Source organism: Balaenoptera ricei, chromosome 16 (assembly GCF_028023285.1).
Source record: "Balaenoptera ricei isolate mBalRic1 chromosome 16, mBalRic1.hap2, whole genome shotgun sequence".
Lineage (NCBI taxonomy): Eukaryota > Metazoa > Chordata > Mammalia > Artiodactyla > Balaenopteridae > Balaenoptera > Balaenoptera ricei.
In genome coordinates, this window is record NC_082654.1 from 94112752 (window position 1) to 94131685 (window position 18934).

General features: G+C 43.6%; 1 protein-coding gene across 2 annotated transcripts in view; it reads left to right on the forward strand.

The window, feature by feature from the left end:
• The window catches only part of RAB4A (RAB4A, member RAS oncogene family), a 52012-nt gene extending 47155 nt beyond the window's left edge, over positions 1 to 4857 (forward strand). For both annotated transcript variants that reach the window (XM_059899221.1, XM_059899222.1), the window contains one exon: positions 3150 to 4857. The gene's annotated coding sequence lies outside the window, so the exon portion shown is untranslated. The remainder of the gene's footprint in view (positions 1 to 3149) is intronic.
• Positions 4858 to 18934: the final 14077 nt, after the last annotated feature.

Below are 18934 nucleotides of genomic sequence, written 5' to 3' on the forward strand. Positions count from 1 at the left end.
TGTCACCATCATACTGGAAGTCCTAGCTAATGCAATAAGAAAAGGAAATAAAAGGTATACAGACTGGGAAGGAAGAAATTAACTTACTTTGTTGACTGATGATAATCTGTGTAGAAAATCCAAAAATTCCACAAACTCTATATAGCACAGTTGCAAGATACAAGGTTAATATACAAAAGTCCATCACTTTTCTCTATGCCAGCAATGAACAAGTGCAATTCGAAATGAAAAACACAATACCATTTCCGTTAGCATCCCCCCAAAAAGGAAATAGGTAGAACTCTAACAACATCTGTATGAGGAAAACCAAACTGATTCTGAAGTTTATGTGGAGAAGAGACAAAAGACCCATAATAGCCAACACAGTATTGAGGGAGAAGAACAAAGTTGAAGGACTGTTACTACCCAGCTTCAAAACACTATAAAGCCACAGTAGTCAAGACAGTATGGTATTGGTGAAATAATAGACAAGTAGATCAGTGGGACAGAATAGAGAGCCCAGAAATACACCCACATACTGATGTTTGATAAAGGAGCAAAGGCAATACAATGGAGCAAAAATAGTCTTTTCAACAAATGGTGCTAGAACAACTGGACATCCATGCAAAAAAATGAATCTAGATACCAGACCTTGTACCCTTCACAAAAATTAACTCAAAATGGATCACAGACCTAAATGTAAAATGCAAAACTATAAAACTCCTAGAAGGTAAAAGAAAATGTAGATGACCTAGGGTATGGTGATGACTTTTTAGACACAGCGCTAAAGACACAATCCATGAAAGAAATAATTGGTAAGCTGGACTTCATGAAAAATAAAAACTTCTGCTCTGCAAAAGACAATGTCAAGAGAATTAGTAGACAAGCTATAGACCAGGAGAAAATATTTGTGAAACACATACCTGATAAAGGACTGTTATCCCAAATACACAAAGACCTCTTAAAACGCAACAGTAAGAAAACAAACAACCCAATTTAAAAACGGGCCAAAGACCTTAACAGACACCTCACCAAAGAAGATATCCAGATGGCAATAAGTATACGAAAACATACGCCATACCATATGCCATCAAGGAAAAAGCAAAGTAAAACGATGAGATATCATTACAAGCCTATTAGAATGGCCACAATCCAAGACACTGACAGCACCAAATGCTGGTGAGGATGTAGAACAGTAGGAATTCTCGTTCATTGCTGGTGGGAATGCAAAATGGTGCAGCCACTTTGGAAGACAGCTTGGCATTTTCTTATAAAACTAACCTTAGGACTTCCCTGGTGGCGCAGTGCTTAAGAATCCACCTGCCAATGCAGGGGACACAGGTTCGATCCCTGGTCTAGCAAGATCCCACATGCCGCGGAGCAACTAAGCCCATGTGCCACAACTACTGAGCTTGCGCTCTAGAGCCCGCAAGCCACAGCTACTGAGCCCACGTGCTGCAACTACTGAAGCCCACGCACCTAGAGCCCATGTGCCACAACTACTGAGCCCGAATGCTACAACTACTGAAGCCCGTTCTCCTAGAGCCCGTGTTCCGCAACAAGAGAAGCCACCGCAATGAGAAGCCTGCGTACTGCAACAAAGACCCAGCGCAGCCAAAAATAAAAATTAAATTTAAAAAAAAGAGTAATGCTTAAAAATAAATAAATTAGCAAGACATGTTTATAATCAATCAATGTTTAAACTGTCAATCGTATAACACGGGTAAAACCATTAGGTAGGTAGGTAGATAGATAGATAGGTAGATAGATGAAAGTAAACATACTGTATGATCCAGCAGTCTCACTCCTTGCTATTAACCCAAAGGAGTTGAAAACTTATGTCCACACAAAACCCTGCACATGGATGTTTATAGCAGCATTATTCATAATTGCCAAAGCCTGCAAGCAAACAGGATGTCCTGCGGAAGGCAAATGGGTAAACTGCAGTCCATCCAGACAATGGAATATTATTCAGCACTAAAAAGAAATGAGCTGTCAAGCCTTCAAGGCATATAACTAAGTGAAAGAGGCCAATCTGGGGATTTCCCTGGCGGTGCAGTGGTTAAGACTCCGCGCTTCCACTGCAGGGGGCACAGGTTCAATCCTTGGTCGGGGAACTAAGATCCCACATGCCATGCGGTGCGGCCAAAAAAACACAAAGAATCCAATCTGAAAAGGCTACATACTGCATGATTCCAACTATGTGACATCCTGGAAAAGGCAAGACTATGGAGACAGGAAAAAGATCAGGGGCTGGGGATGGGAGGGATGAATAGGCAGAGCACAGAGGATTTTTAGGAGAGCGAAAATACTCTGCATAATACCATGTGCTGGATACGTGTCGTCATTTATTTGTCCAAACCCCTAGAACATAGAACACCAAGAGTGAACTGTAATTTAACTATGGATTTGGGGTGGTTACGAATTGTCAGTGTAGGCTCATCAGCTGTCACAAATATACCATCTGGTGGGGACGTTGGTAACGGGGGAGGCTGTGTATGTGTGAAGGCAGGGCAGCTTTGGGAACTCTACATACTTTTCCCGCCTCAATTTTGCTTCGAACCTAAAACTGCTCTAAAGAAATGAAATCTTAAGAAAAAAATCCTAAAGCAACCACTGAAACAACACAGTGAAGAGTTTTGGCTAATAAGCCAACATGGGAATTAAAATGGAATAAATACATAATTAATCTAAATACAAAAGAAGGCAGGAAAAGAGGAAAAAAGGAAGTAAAGAGCAGATGGGGAAAATATAAAACAAATAGCAAAATGCTAGATTAAGCCCAGCCTTACCAATTAAAACAAAACTTAGATACTCTGCTTGAAAGAGTTTGTGGGAAATCCTTATACTCTTGCTGAGAAAGGAAAGTTGATGGGAGTGATTGAGAGGTTCTTCTCCCTTTATGTCAGTGACGAGTCTTTTCCTGGGTTCATTGAAGTCTAAATGAATGTGCCTGTAGCTAAGGCTCATTTATAAAATTTGCAAGTAGAGATTTTAACTTTCTAAAGCTTCCTCTTTTTTCTGTATAGTCCACATTATCTAATATGCCTAGGTAAGTTTAAATAAAAATTGGAAGTATTCATTCACTAGTTCCCTTTGTGACTTGAATCGATGTTTGTTTGTACATTTTTAGTTATGCATATTTCTAAATTGTTCTTAATATTTTTTAGGTGTTCATACAGTGGTATTTGGGACACAATTGTTGGAGCTTGAAGAAGTTTTTTTTTTTTTTTTAACCACCATCTTTTTCTACTTTATATGGAAGTAGATCTTTGTGCAAAAAAAATAGCTTGGGTTGTTATGCAAGCTCGTAGATGTGGCACAGCAAACATATATAATAAATCCAATTCAGTGGACAAGACCATTAAATGTATACATGTATGTAAAAATGTTCTGTTCCGTTTTCGCCCTTTGACCCTGGTTTGAATCCTGGCTGTGTACTGTATATATGCTAGTCCAGTACGTCTCCACAGCATGGTATCTGATGTATCGTATGATTGATAGAGCGTTGCACTAAATGCAGTCTAATACTTTATTTTTTTTTTTAATCGTCTGAACTAAAATCTGTTCATTGTGAGGTGTGCTTTGATCATTGTTTCGGTTATATTGCACAGTTGGTTATGTTTATGACCTGATATTCAGAGACTCTGGCATCGATCGCCGATGCAGTGCTTAGTTAATTCCATTTACCACAGTCCACAAGGTGTTATGTGAGCCACACTCGAAATACTAGATCGGTAGTTACTCACATACCAAAATAAAATGAAAAATGGAGTTTTTCCATGAACTTGACACTGTCCGGCACCCTGTTGACTCTAAAGCATCTTCATCAGATCGGTTCAGGAAGTAGAGCTGAGCACCTGCTCTGTCTCAGGCGCTGTGATCAGTGCTGAAGATGCTGGTGCCTTGAACCAAACTTCCTAGGCAACCGACCTACTCTCAGCATCTGCTCAGCGCAACAGATGAACCACGTACCAGGGGCTGCTCACCTGGTCCCAGTTCGCTGAACCACCTGTCTTCCTGTTAGAAAACACATCGTTTGCTACTGTGCTTTTTCTGGGATTCAGTATTAGAGCATCACTGCCTCTTTTTTAGTCTTCTATTGTTTTGTGTTCATTTTTAAGGCAACCCACTAAATCAAGTTAATTTTAAAGGGACACCACTAAGAAGTTTCTGTACAGCTTTTGCCTTATGACAGTTACCGAGTTAACATGTTTTTAATTCACATGAGTTATATTGAAGTCTAATATATATTGTATTACAAAGACTTGTTCTACTATTTTAAAATGTTTATGCAAAAAATATATAATAGAACTTTTCTTTAAAGTTAAAATACAGTACTATTTAAAGCTGAAAGGTTTAAAAGCATTCTTCACCTTATATGTGTTCTTCCACTGTGACTTTTAGCTGCAAACTGGTAGATTTCATTACCTTTAAGTTGGAAGCTGCCTACTGCTTTTGTTGTTTTGTTTTAACCAACAGAGCACAGCAGCACTACAAACTCTGGGAAGTGACTTGGATAAAAATATCAGGATATAGCTGTTTTCAGTACTTTAATTTTGCTTCTTTTATGTCTTGAATATTTGATTTTGAAAAGTCAGAATATGAAGCAAATTCTCAGACTGAACTGCTTCTTGGACCTCGCTAGAAGAATGTTTCATTCAGTATCTCATTTACAGTGGGTTTGCAAGCTGCTCGTTTTTGAACAGCTTTTTGCATGGGGTAGGAGCATGTCTGTTTGACCACATCAGTTTATTCAAAAGCAAAATTTTTTTTAAATAAGATAAATGTTAAGTTGATTTATAAGTGAGCCTGTTAATGAAACCCCAGGTACTGCGTATAATTCCACATCCCTTGACCAATAAAAGTTGCTGGAGAACCAAACCATGGTGGTTCTTAATAAAGGCCTTTAGGAAAAATGAAGAGGGGAGAAAATGTGGTATTTGGTCCATGGAGTGTTTTCCAACACCACCAACCAGTCCTCTGGTTCTTCACACACCAGATGGGTTCTGTTCTGACCCTGTCTACCCGGACATGGCATCAGATCCCACAGGTTAAGGGCTGAGCCGGCATCACCACCACCACCACCACCCGCACCCAGACACACACTGCAGATGCCAGTCACAGGTCCAGGTTGTTACCTGTGCTTCTGACCTACCAGCACAGGTTAAGTGCTGAGGTTAAGTCAGCACTAAGTCTGAGGTTCCCACGACCCCCTCCTTGGGTTTGATTAACTTCTAGAGCAGCTCACAGGACTGAGAGAAACAGTTTCCTTACGAGATTACTGGGTTTTTGCAAAGGATATTAAAGGATACAAATGAACAGCAGACGAGGAGATACATAGGGCCAGGTCTGGAAGGGTACCGAGCACAGGAGCGTCTGTCCCTGTGGAGTTTGCGGTGCACCACCCTCACGGCACATGGATGTCTTCCTGTTCACCAACCCGGAAGCTCAGAAGCTCCTCAAATCTTGCTGTTCAAGAATTTTTCTAGAGCTTGCTCTCCAGCACCCCCCTTCCCTGAGGCCAGTGGGTGGAGATAAAAGTTCCTTTGATCTTTCTGGTGACCAGCCCCACACTGAGGCTCTCTAGGGGACACACCTGAAGTCAATTCATTAGCATAAACTCTGCTCACAAGGGACCCCTAAAACTCAGGAAATTCTAAGGGTTTTAGGAGCTTTGTGTTGGGAACCAGATATAAAGACCAAATATATCTAGTAACAAATGTTATGTATGTATTTCCCACAACTTATTAAGTTTTCAAGATGCTCTTAATTTACATATCTAGAAAAGCATTTTCTCAGTCTTCCTAGAAAAAGATTCTACACTCCATCTGGACTTGAGATTATAATTTATTCTTTCACAGTCCAGCATTTAAGTGAAAATGAAAACATCACAATTTGGGATACTACAATGGTTTTTTGAAAACATATTACTTGTGACTTACGTTAGAGTTTTTGAAATCTTTAAGAACATTGATTCCTAGCAGATCAGTATTATTCAGAGTGAAGAAAATGCTAAAATTAGTAATTTAAATGATTTATAATTCATACCATGACACAGTAGATGGTTCTTTGTTTTCTGTCAAATTTGTCCTGTTTTTTTTTTTTTTTGCTCTTTTTGGAGGGGAAAATTAGAGGGACTTTAAAACACCTGTAAAGTTTAAAATAATTTTTTGTGCTAGTTGTAAAGTGATTTCTCTTTACTAATCAGTCTACCTATGCACCTACAAACAATCTGAGTTTATCCCAGTTGTTGCTTGGTTGCTTCCTGATTGTATTTACTTCTTTAAGGAGTTGCTTTTAGAATTGTAGAGGGATTTATCTGAGAACACTCAACTTGCCAGCTTCAGGAAGAGGAGTCATTTGTTGGCCATCACCCTCTAAGGTTAGCAACTGACTTACGGGAGTTTTTGAACATACACAAGTATGGAGAAAATAGCACATAGAACCACTATATCAGCTAGCTTCCACAATTGTCCACATTATGCCAATCTTGTCTTATCTATTGTACCTTTGCCCCACTTTTTTTATGCTGTAATATTTGGAAACACCCAAAACATCTGTCATTTCACCCAAAAATAGTTCAGTATGCATCTCTGACAAGAATATATTTTTTTAATTTTATATAATCAACATACCATTGGGAACTTCATAAAAGATACTGTTACAAGCCAAGAATGGCTGTGGTTTTTTTCTTGCAATTATATAAAGTTGTCTTTCTGGCATGTATTGAAGAAGCAAGATGCACATCTTTAATCCAGTATTACGGGAGGTCATTTCCCAACATGTGGCTAATTGTACTGGAAGTTCTGTCCCCGAGCCCAGGGGACAGTTGTACCTTCAGCAGGGACACGGGGCAGCCAGCCTGCCACCCACAGCCAGCACAGCTTCAGAGTGGTGGGACCCCTCGCCGAACTGGTTGTTAGACCGTCTCAGTATCACCCTTGCCACTGTAGTAACGTGAGGCGCACCTAATTTTTTCATCTCAGTGTGTCTACATGAAGGATGTATTGAACTTGACCCATGCATCTCCGGAAGTTAACGCTAACCAAGTATGAAGTGGGTCGAGCTTGCAATAATGTCAGCATGCTCCTTCATCCTAGAGGATGTTGTCCTTCACCTGTGGGAACTGGATGAAAAATAGATAATAAGCCTGTGCTCTGACAGCTCCTTTCTCTTAACTTCTTGATGTCATGTGTAAATTTCATTTTAAAGAAAAACTAGCATTTTAAGAAAACAAACACTAAATTTCTGAGTATGTCACGTTCCAAACTGCCATAGAAATAATTATGTTCACTAAATATTTAAGGGCCAACTAACTCTCTGTGAGAGTAGAGTGCTAAGTTCTGTATGTTGGGTGGGGAGCCGTCAAATCATTTTACATCGACTAGGAAAATTTGTGATGTGATTAATTTGGGGTAAGTCCACCACACCATTCTCCTTTCCAGAAAAGTCACCATGTTGGTTTCTGTGGCCATAAACATCTGTCACATGCCCTCATGCTGTGCCTATTTCGTGGGGAAAATGGTGCTTTTACAGGACACGCTTGTGTTGCTCTGAATGCCCCTTGCTTTCTCATCGCCTCTCTGACTTTGCATGGACTGTTTCGTTGCCCTCACCTGTAACGCACCCTGCAGGCGGTCCAGGTCTGTCAGGCTGCAGCCCCCTTGTCCTGACGGATGCAGCTGGGAGCCTTCAGTAACCCTCTCCCACTCCTGACACGTGCAGACACGCTGCTCCAGTCCTGCGCTGTCCTGACCTTGCTTTTGGTATTGGTCGCGTCGATCCGTAGATAGTCTTTCTTTGTCTTCTCTACTGGGCTGAGACTTCCCTAGGAAAGGGCTGCCTTCTGTGTGCCTAGGGCCTGGCAAATAGAAGGGACTCCAGTGCTTGTGGAGAGGACAAATGATCAGAGTCAGCTGTGTCCCCAGGTCCTTCTAAAGTACCTGGATATCGAGCCTATCCACTGCAAGATGCCTGTTTTGCCAAATCTCCCGAAAGGTGGTTATATGATCCTGCTCAGTCCCTTCCTTTCTGGGAGGGAGTTTCAGAACTCCTAGAGCTCCCTTTCAAATGATACCACCGAGACCCCGGCCTCCATCCCCCCGCCTCCCAACAAAGATCAACAGTTAGCTATCCACAGAGAAAAGCAGCTCTGGGAGAACTCGGGAGTCCACTTAAGAAACTTCAGCTGCTCAGTGGAACAAAAACCTGAAAATCATCGCACACAAAGGGAAGGAAGAACAGCTTCGTTTTGTCTGCATCGTCCCATCCCCGAGGCCAGCACTGCTCAACACCAGGAGGGAACTCCCCAGCTAGACAGAGTTCTCCTCCCCAGGAAAGGGGGGGTGGTGTGAGCGACCAGCTTCCCCAGCGTTTTGGGGCAGGACCCGTTCAGTTTCACCCCACCTAGAGACCAGCAACGCTGCGACGTAGAGCCAAGTGTCAGCCATGCAGCTGGAACAACCACGGTTCCTAGTGCCCTGCTCCGCAGGGGAGCTCACCGGCCTTCAGTAGTTGTCACCCCGTGGGTACTCCCGTCCGTGGGCACCTGCTGCCTGAGCCCCTCCCCATCCTCCCCGGCCCCGCCAGGGCCCAGGATCTGCACTGGCAGCCTGCCCAGGCCTCTGCAGCTACATAGGCGCGAGATGCCCGCCGAGGGCCCTGCGGCTGACCCCCGTTGCCAGGTGCGCAGCGTGGCCAGCCCCTCCCAGCTGTGCACCTGCGCGCCCCCAGGCTGATCCCCGTCACCAGCCTCCGCTGTTGTGTACACACCTGCGGGGAGATTCTGCAGCTCTAGGAAAGTACACCCCCTGCCAGGGCCCCCGCAGCTGCGGTGGGCCCACGCTTGGCCCAAGCCCTTGCGACTGGCCCTGTTCCCCACCACTACGTGTGAGTCTGCGACCAGCCCCTCCCACTACACGGGAACCTGCAGCTGGTCTCCACAGCCAGGTGTGTGCACACCTCCAACTCTGACCATCACTGCTTCCTGGCCTGTGCCCGAGCAGCTGAACCTGGAGGTGCTGCTGAGGAACCCACCGGCCCTTGCAGCCACTGCAAAGCCCACACAGTGCTTGCCAGGAACCACACAGTTGATGCTGTGACCCTCAGTGGCCTGAGCCCATGGCACAATATCCCTCCCACCCAGACTACCCCCTGACCCTGCACTTGGCACCCTGCACCACTAGGCCTGGGATCACAGCACACTCCAGCATGCCCCTGCCTGCAGGTGAAGGTCTTTCCTTATACCAAAGTCAGCCCATAAAGTCTGGAAGAGATGGCTGCTTCTTCAAGTGCACAGATACCTATTAATAGCAAGACTTCAGGGATCACAGAGAATCAGGGAATCGTGAGACCACCAAAGGAACACGGCAAACTTCCAGTAACTCTCCCCAGAGAAATGGGGACACGTTAGTTGGCCAACAAAGGATTCAAAATAATAGTTCCAAAAATGCTCAGAGAGCTACAAGAGAACACAGATAAAACAACAAAATCAGGAAAACAATACAAGAACAAAATGAGAAGTTCAACAAAGAGATAGAAAACATAAAAAAGAACCAAACAGACATTTTGGACCTGAAGAATACAACGACTGAACCGAAGAATTTAATACAGAGCTTCAACAGCAACAGAAGAAAGAAACACTGAGCTTGAAGACATATCATTTGAAATTATTCAAACAGAGAAGCAAAGAGGGGGAAAAGAATGAAAAGCCTACAGGACTTACAGGACACCATTAAGAGACAGTCTACACATCACTGGAGCCCCAGGAGGAGAAGAGAGGGAGGGAGGACGGGAAGCTTGTTTAAAGAAATGATGGCTGAGAACTTCCCAAACCTTGGTAGGCATTTGGAGTCCAAGTTTCAGTCCACAACTCTCTTTCCAAGACACATGGTAATGAAACTGTCTGAAATCGTAACTCTCAGAGCAGCCTCTTTGTTTGCGACTGTTGACTTCAGTGCCTAGTTACCCAGTTGTCTTGTTTTACATTCTAGGGTTAAGAGCTTTGCTATTTAGGTTGCAGGTTTTGTTGTTTGGATCAGTATTTCTCGGGAACGCTGTCTGTGCACTCTTAGTTGGCCTCTTGGTACCTGACGGTACAGCCTGTGGGCAAGCAGGCGTCCAGACTGCTGTGCTGTCCGTGTGCACTGACCAGTCACCTGAGGCTGTGAGAAGCAATGGAACAGACGATTTGTCGATAAACGTCTGCTTTCAGGCCTAGGCCTGCTCAGCTGTCCAGGACTTGTAGGATGGGCCATAAATGCTTGGGGTGAAATGTGTCAAATCTCTCAATTCTGCTAATTACACACACTCTGTTACAGTTGACAGGTCCTCACACTGAAGCAGAAGCCAGAGCTATAAAAACTCAGTAACTGCCGCCTTTTCAAAGCAGTAGGAGAGGAATGGCAAATAATAGTTTTCCTACTCTAATTTTAAGATGAAATGATTTCACCTGAAGCTTTTAAATTTGGTTTTCTATTTAGGTTGTTTATACATGTTTTTACCTGATTCTTCAAACTTTAGCCCTATCTGAGCCGTGAGAAATATACTTCTGCACTTGGAGAAATCCAGTACCCAAGTGCTGCGTTGGTTGTTCAGTGTGTCTCCGATCAAAGTATAGGATTTCATGCCCACTTTTCTTTTCTTCTTTTAAAAAAAACATAGTTTATTGAGAAATTACTGGAGAACTTTTGTTTAGCAGATTCCTCATTTTTAATACTGTTATTTGAAATGTCTATCGTAAAGCCTCGAAGGGGCCTAGCACTTTTTTACAACTTAAAGGTGTTCTCACATTTAACATCTGATTTAACCTTCAAAACAGCCCTTTGCAGTGGCTCAGAGAACAGGGGCCCGAGATGCAGAGGCCAGGGCTGTCACCCCCAGGAAGTGGACGGCGGGCCCCGGGGGTGGGGGCAGCAGCCCTGTGGTCTCCACAGCAACGCACGGTAGGACAAGGCACTGGGATTTCTGTTGACTGGCACCTTTTTTTCTTCAAAATTCATGGAAATTTCAAACACACCTGTTTACTGGAATTTCAAGGACTATAAAGTGTTCTTATTTTAACTGGTGAGAGTATTTTCCATGTTTAACATACCTTTAGTGCCAAGTTGCTGGAGGTGGGAAATAAGTTGATTTCATCACTATGAAACCATGCTTTGATTTAAAAAGAAAAGAAAAACCTGCAAGCTTGATAAGTTGCCTTTTTGTCCCTGCCTTCAGTACACTGAAAATATTATCAATTAAAAATGCATGACTGGGCTTCCCTGGTGGCGCAGTGGTTGAGAGTCTGCCTGCCAGTGCAGGGGACACGGGTTCGAGCCCTGGTCTGGGAGGATCCCACATGCCGCGGAGCGACTGGGCCCGTGAGCCACAATCGCTGAGCCTGCGCGTCTGGAGTCTGTGCTCCGCAACAAGAGAGGCCGCGATGGTGAGAGGCCTGCGCACCGCGATGAAGAGTGGCCCCCACTCGCCGCAACTGGAGAAGGCCCTCGCACAGAAATGAAGACCCAACACAGCCATAAATAAATAAATAAAAATTAAAAAAAAAAAAAAAATGCATGACTGAAAATGCATGCCAGCTGGTTTTCGAATGCTTGTCACAGTCTTATTGTATTTAGTGGCTAAAGCTGTACCGAAGTTGCCTGTGAGTCGGGTATTTCTCTGTGAAGGTGAGGCAGTGCCTGGGGGCCTGTGCCGTGGCTGTCGCCCTTCGCCCGCAGGAGGGTGGTCTCTGCCTGACGCCCCTCGCCCAGCAGCATCTAACGTCTGCCGTTACTGTGGCAACACTCCTGTGCTGTCTGCCAATAAACCCCTGACCCGGCTGGCCCTCGCCTGTGCTGCTTCTCTTCTCTGTTTATTTGACTGAGTCCTTGAGCAAGAATAGAAGAAAAATGTCTTTAGGTACTCGGATTTTTTTTACTTGATGTGTAACTATCCGATTACTGTACTCTGGCCCTCCTGTCTTCCTCTTTTTGTTTCCAGGAGTAATGTTGGCGTTAAGCACTCGCCCGTGACTTCAGACCTTTGCCCAGTGTAGTTACGTTCTGGGATCCTCAATGTAGCGGCCTCGGCTTCAGGCCGGGTCTGGTGCTTGTCCTCGGGGACGTCGCGGTGAGATGGTGTCTCGCCCGTTGTCAGAGCCGTTCTCACAGGCTGACGCCACACAGCAGAGCACTCGGCTGGGCGTGGGGACGCGTCGAGTCCACGGAAAACGTCGTAGAAAGCTCAGCGGGCAGCGTCGGGAACCATCCATGAGGGAGGGGTGTGTGGTGCCGGCCGGGGCCCCCAGCAAGGTGGGCTGGTGGAGGGGGCCCTTGGCAGGAAGCAGGCGTTTGGTCCCGACCCCCAGGATTCCTCTCAAGGAGCGGAAGGCAGCACAGAGACAGAAGAACCTCCAGTTCCCTTGAAGCCCTCAAGTGAAACGGGCTGGCTGTCTCGGGCCCTGGTCAACACCTAGGTCATAAAACCAGTAGAAGATGGATTAATGGCGATGTTACCTGTCACAAGCAGTCACTCTTAACTGGTTCAGACTACCGCTCACAGCCAGCACGGCCAGTGTTTTGGGTTTAGGTTGAAGCCACACTCACAGCAAGATCCCAGGCAGCAGGCGTGGTGTCCCCTGCCCGTGGGCCACCAGGCTTCCTGAACCTGTGCAGACGTGAGCTGAGGGCGTCGGCTGGGTCTTCCAGATGCTCAGGGCTGCCCGCACTTCCCTTTCCTCATTCCCCACCACCATAGGCGCTCCGATGGGGGCAGCGTGCGGATGTGCCCCGTCTGCCCGGGACGCTGCGCTGTGGTCACCTCCCTGGGCCCACGTGGGTATGTGGGGAAACGCTTAGGAGCGGAACTGCCAAGTCAAAGATGTGCTCCTTTTTTTTTTTTTTAATGTCTGAAACATTTATATTAACATATTTCCATACAAATAACCCAATGAAAGTTTAGTATTAGTTGTTTTGTTTGTATTTTTATACTGCAGGTTCTTATTAGTCATCAATTTTATACACATCAGTGTATACATGTCAATCCCAATCGCCCAATTCAGCACACCACCATCCCCACCCCACCGCGGTTTTCCCCCCTTGGTGTCCATACGTTTGTTCTCTACATGTGTCTCAACTTCTGCCCTGCAAACCGGCTCATCTGTACCATTTTTCTAGGTTCCACATACATGTGTTAATATATGATATTTGTTTTTCTCTTTCTGACTTACTTCACTCTGTATGACAGTCTCTAGATCCACCCACGTCTCAACAAATGACTCAATTTCGTTCCTTTTTATGGCTGAGTAATATTCCATTGTATATATGTACCACAACTTCTTTATCCATTCACCTGTCGATGGGCATTTAGGTTGCTTCCATGACCTGGCTATTGTAAAGAGTGCTGCAATGAACATTGGGGTGCATGTGTCTTTTAGAATTACGGTTTTCTCTGGGTATACGCCCAGTAGTGGGATTGCTGGATCATATGGTAAAAAAGATGTGCTCCTTTTTAAGAGCCGTAAAGCCAAACTGCCCTCCAGAGAACTTGTGCCAATTTACCCTCCCACTAATAGTGCAGGAGGCCCAAGCTTAAATCCATGCTGTATGTAAGAAAAAGCCGTTTTTTAAAAAATTAAGGTTTATATTTTGTTTTATTAAATTTTAACCTTTGCCGTACATACTGTGGCAGTCATGAAGAAGGTGTCCTTTAATCTATAAACAGCAGTCACAGGCTACAGGAGCACTGTTGTTATGAAGGACACACCACGGGCATCCCTGGGAAATCAGTCCTGCTGTGGAGGAAAGTGGAACAGAATCTGTGTGTCCCAATCAGAACACATGGAAAAGCCAGCAGCCTGGCCCACCTAAGCAAGCCCTGGGCCTTCTGAAAAACTCGATAAGCTTCTATTGTTGGTGCAATCAAGTTCAAATTTTATTCCTAGGAAAGGTTAGTCTTTTTGGTGGAAATTCAGGATTTACACCTCACTATCCAAAAATCTCCGTGTTTTGAATATGGTAAGGTTCAAAGTACCCTTCCAGCCAGGTTCAGGCCCAGGAGAGGGGGGCTGCAATTGCTGGCCTACAGGCCCCTAGCTGGCTCTGCCGTCAGCCTAGCTTAACCTAACACGCAGCTTGGAGTTTTCAGGGGTAGACATATCTTCAAAGAGTGGGTATTCAGTTTTGGGTTTGGTTTTTTTTTTTTTCCTGTTTTCTCTAGGATTTTTAAAAATAGCTAATACATTCTTACATGTCAAAAATCAAAGCAGGATGGAAGGTCACCCTGGGGCCTCCTTGCCTCTCCCTCACTCCCCCCTCACCCCACACCTACAGTAACCACTGGCTAGTGTGTGTATCCTTCCAGAGTTCCTTAATGTGGATACAGGTATTATTCCTCCTCCCTTCCTTAAACAAAAGGCAACATGTTACACACACTGTCTTTTTCCATCTATACTGCATCTTGGAGCTCTTGGCACGTCTGGGTACATTGAGAGCTTTCTCCTTCTTATAGAAGGCTGAATAATGTTCCATTGTGTGAATATGCCATGTTTCCTTTAACCACTTCCTTGCTGATAAACAATTGGGTCATTTCCAATTCCCTGGTTCTTTTGAGGTGATTCCAAAACACATGATTAATGACAGCATCGTCAACTTCTGTCTTCACCCACGTTTCTGTCTCCTTCCTTCATTCATTAGAAAAAAGGTAACAGCATTCCTCCCAGTTCAGCCCCTTTTCTATGCAGAGGCAAGAAGCATTTACAAAATTTGATGGAAGGGGGAAAAAAAATCCAGCAAGAAATGTGAAAGACCTTTTTGATGAAAACTTTATTGAAATAAATATAAGAAGACCAACTTAAATGGAGACATACTCTATTTGGGGATAGAAAGAGTCAATATGATAAAGATGTCAGTCCTCCAAAATTAGTAAATTCAATGCAGTTTAATAAAATTCCCAAACAGAATGTTAAAATAGAAATCGACAAGCTCATTCTAAAGTTCATATAAAAAAGAAAATTGCCAAGGAAAGCAAAGAACAAGGGAGGGTAGGGAGACTTGCCATACCAAATACTAAAATGCACTGCAAAATTAAGTTAAAACAATGCTGTGAGCTCAGGTGTAGACCAGTTGATCCACAGAAGAGCAGTGTCTAGAAACTTTCCCTTGTATCTGTGGCAATTTATGAAAAAGTATGATGTGACATTTTATATCAGTAAGGGCTCTTCACTAGATGGTGTTAGGCCCTTTTTCTTCCCATTTAATTGAATTTTTTTTAAAAAGGTTGGCTCCCTAATTCATATTCACCAAAAAAGTTAATTCCAGTTGGATTAAAGATCTAAAAGCAAAAGGTAAGATTTTTTTTAAGGCATTGGAAGAACATAAGAATTTTTTTACGACCAAAGGGTGAATCTTTCTGTAGGTGACTCAAAATACCCCATAAAGAAAGGGTTTGAGGTTTGACTCTGCAAATTAGTTTTTTCTATACAAAAGAAAGCATACAGTTAGCAACGGGCTATGACAAAGCATTTGCAACACGTTTGACACAAGATTGGGGTCAGATAATACAGAGATCCTAGCTAGTTAAACAGATACCCACTGCGGGGGGGCGGGGGGGAGAAAAAAAGGTAGTGTGCTTTTGTAGTTTTCCCAAAATAATTTTAAGCTTGGCAAAGCACATAAATAGGCCATTCATCAAAGAAATAGATGATTGATCAACATGAAAAAGAAGGTAACCCTAATAGTGAAATGCAAATTCAGATAATCACGTTTTATTCCTGATATTGCTAACGTATGGCTTGTTCTTTTTTGTCAAGCTTGCTAGAGGCTTATCAATTTTACTCATCTTTTCAAAGAACAAGCTTTTGGCTTCATTTGTTTTTGTTATCAATTTTATTGATTTCTGCTCTTTTTCCTTCATTCTGGAAGATGTGGGCTTACTTTTGTCTCTTAAAATGGAAGCTTAGATTATTGATCTGAGGCCTGCTTTCCTAATATAAGCCCTCAATGCTATAAATTCCTTCAAAGTACTACTTTCTTTAACTGTGCCCACAAATTTTAATGTATTGTAATTTCATTTTTCTTCCATTTAAAATATCTTCTAATTCCTCTTGAGACCATCTTTTTGGTGGATTATTTATGAGCAAGTTGTTTAATTTCCAACTGATTTGAGATTTTCCTATCTTTACTTATTTCTAGTTTAATTCCATTATAGTCAGAAACATACTTTGTATGATTTTAAATTTTAGGTTATTTTAATAACCAGGATCTGAACTGTCTTGATGAATGTTCCATGTGAACGTGAAAATTTTGTGTTCTGCTTTTGCTGGGTAGTGTTCTATAAATGTCAGAGTGATTTGGTTAATGGTGTCGTTTAGCTCTTCTGTATCTTCACCAATCTTTTGTCTACTAGTTCTGTTACTGATAGGCGTGTTGATGTCTCTAACTATAATTGTAAATTTGTCTAGTTCTCCTTTCGGGGGTCAGATGTTCCTTCATATATTGTATTTTGCCTCAGGACAATCTTCTTTGTAGTTTTAGCCTTTTTCCCAATCAGCTTAATCTGCCCTCCGTAGCCACTCTGTTTACTTTCGTAGCACGGCTTTTCCCGTGCATGCAGAGAACCCTTGCTGGTCTTGCATTCTGTCATTTTGTAGGAGTGATGTCTGCCATGCTTCCCATAGGAGCCCGCCAGGTTTTAGGAATGTTCACGCGCTCACACTCATTCACTGTGGGCTCAGACGCTCATCTGTTTGGAAGCTCTTGTTAGGTTCTCAGGAAAAATCCACTGCTGTGTCTCCTCCATGCCAGCACTCTTCCACCTCTGACCCCAGGTGAGTGGGAGCTTCCCACACATCAAGCAATCCTTTGACACCAGCTGGGTGTCCTACAATTCAGCTCAGTTCTGACAGTCTACCGGGAGACAGTGGTGGGTCCCACAGGTTAAGGGCTCAGCCCCACAAGACTGCCCCCCGCCCCCAACTTCAGACGCCAATCACAGGTCCAGGTTGTTACCTGTGCTTCTGACCAACCAGCTGTAAATTGGAAGGTCCCGGGACCCCCTTCCTTGGGTTCAATTAATTTGCTAGAGCAGCTCACAGAAATCAGGAAAACAAGTTTACTTACTGGATTACTGCTTTATTGTAGAGGATATAACTCAAGAACAGCCAGATGGAAGAGATGCATGGGACACGGTACAGGGAAAGAGTGCAGTTTACATGCTCTGTGGGTACCACTTTCCTCACATCTCCATCTGTTCGCCACCCTGGAATCTCTTCGAACCCCGTCCTTCTAGGTTTTATGGAGGCTTCATCACATAGGTTTGAGTGATTAAGTCATTGGCCATTGGTGATTGACTCAATCTCCAGCCCCTCTGTCCTCCCCAGAGGTCAGGGATGGGACTGAAAGTTCCAACCCTCTCCTCCCAGTTGGTTTCGCTGGCAACCAGCCCCCATTCTTAGGGGCTGGCCAAAAGTCATCTCAAAAGGTGTGTTGGGAAGGGGCTTGTTATGAATAACAAGGCACTCCTTTCACCTTTCTGGCTCTGGAGCTGTTTCAGGAACCAAGAACAAAAGACCAAGTTCTAGAACTGTTGTTCTCATTCCTCATGTTCCCAGTTTCCTTTTGGTATCACTTCTCTTGTCTGAAGCACACCCTTTGACTATTCCTTTAAAGCAGGTCTCCTGGCTATCAATTCTTAGTTTTCCTGCATATGAGTATATCCTTATTTCTCCCTCATTCCTAAGGGATATTTCACTGGATACAGAATTCTGAGTTGACAGTTCTTTTCTTTCAGCACTTTTAAGAAACGTGCCACTTCCTTCTGGCCTCCGTAGTTTGATGAAAAAAACGCACAGGCATTTGAATTGTTGTTCCCTTGTAGGTCATCTTTCATTTTTCTCTGGCTGCTTTCAAGATGTCTGTTGGTTTTCAACAGTTTTCAATTTATCCAGGCTTGGATTTCTTTGGGTTTATCCTGTTTCAGCTTCACTCAGCTTACTTGGGAGGTTTTTAGCCATCATTTCTGCACATGTTTTTAAAGCACTACACTCTTCCTCTTATCCTTCTAGGACTCCTATAACACAACCTGGAAACTTTTTCTTCAGCCCTTTTTTCTCTCTGTTGTTCAGACTGGATGATTTGTATTGATTATCTTTGTCATCTTCAATCTTCCATTGAGTCTATCCAGTAAGGTTTTTTAAATTATTTCAGTTGGAGTATTTTTCAGTTTTAATATTTTCATTTAGTTCTCCTATCATCTGTTTCTCTACTGATAATTTCTATTTCAATGCTTATTTCAAGAGGGTGATTGCTCGTTTGAACTTTTCAATAATAGCTTCTTTCAAGCCTATGAGAGCAGCTACTGATTGTCTTTTTCCTTGAGAGCCATTTTCATGGTTTTCAGGTGCTGAGTAACTTGGGATTGAATCTTAGGCATCTGAATATTACATGATGAGACATGACCAAGTCCTGTGGAGAAAGAATGCTTGTATTTTTGTTTTAGTAAGTAATCAACCTATTTAGGCTCAGGCCCCAAGTCCTGTGGGTGTTGGTTCCAATGTCAGTTCAGTCTTCAAAGCTTTGGCAGTGCTATTTGGACCTGCCCCACGTGTAACCATCTTGTGGTCAGTCTGAGACCTGAGGAGGGTTCTGCCAGGCCAGTCTCAAGGGTGCTTGGTAGGCTAATTAGGATCAGCTCCACTGGGGGACGTTGTGAACAAGGGGAGCAGGTGGGGGAAAGATGGGGAGTTACAGAATGTGTATAACATTATTCCATATTTGTGCAAAAAAAAAAAGAAAAAGTGTGTATGTACCTCCAAGCGCCTGGAAAAAAGGTCTGGAAGTTTACACACCAAACTTAACACTGGTTTCCTCTAAGGAGGGGTGTAGAATTTTGGTGAGGGGGTGGTACTGAAAGGAACTTGCACTTTTTACTCTATAACTTCTCTTTGAGTTACTTTACCCATGCCCTATCAATCACT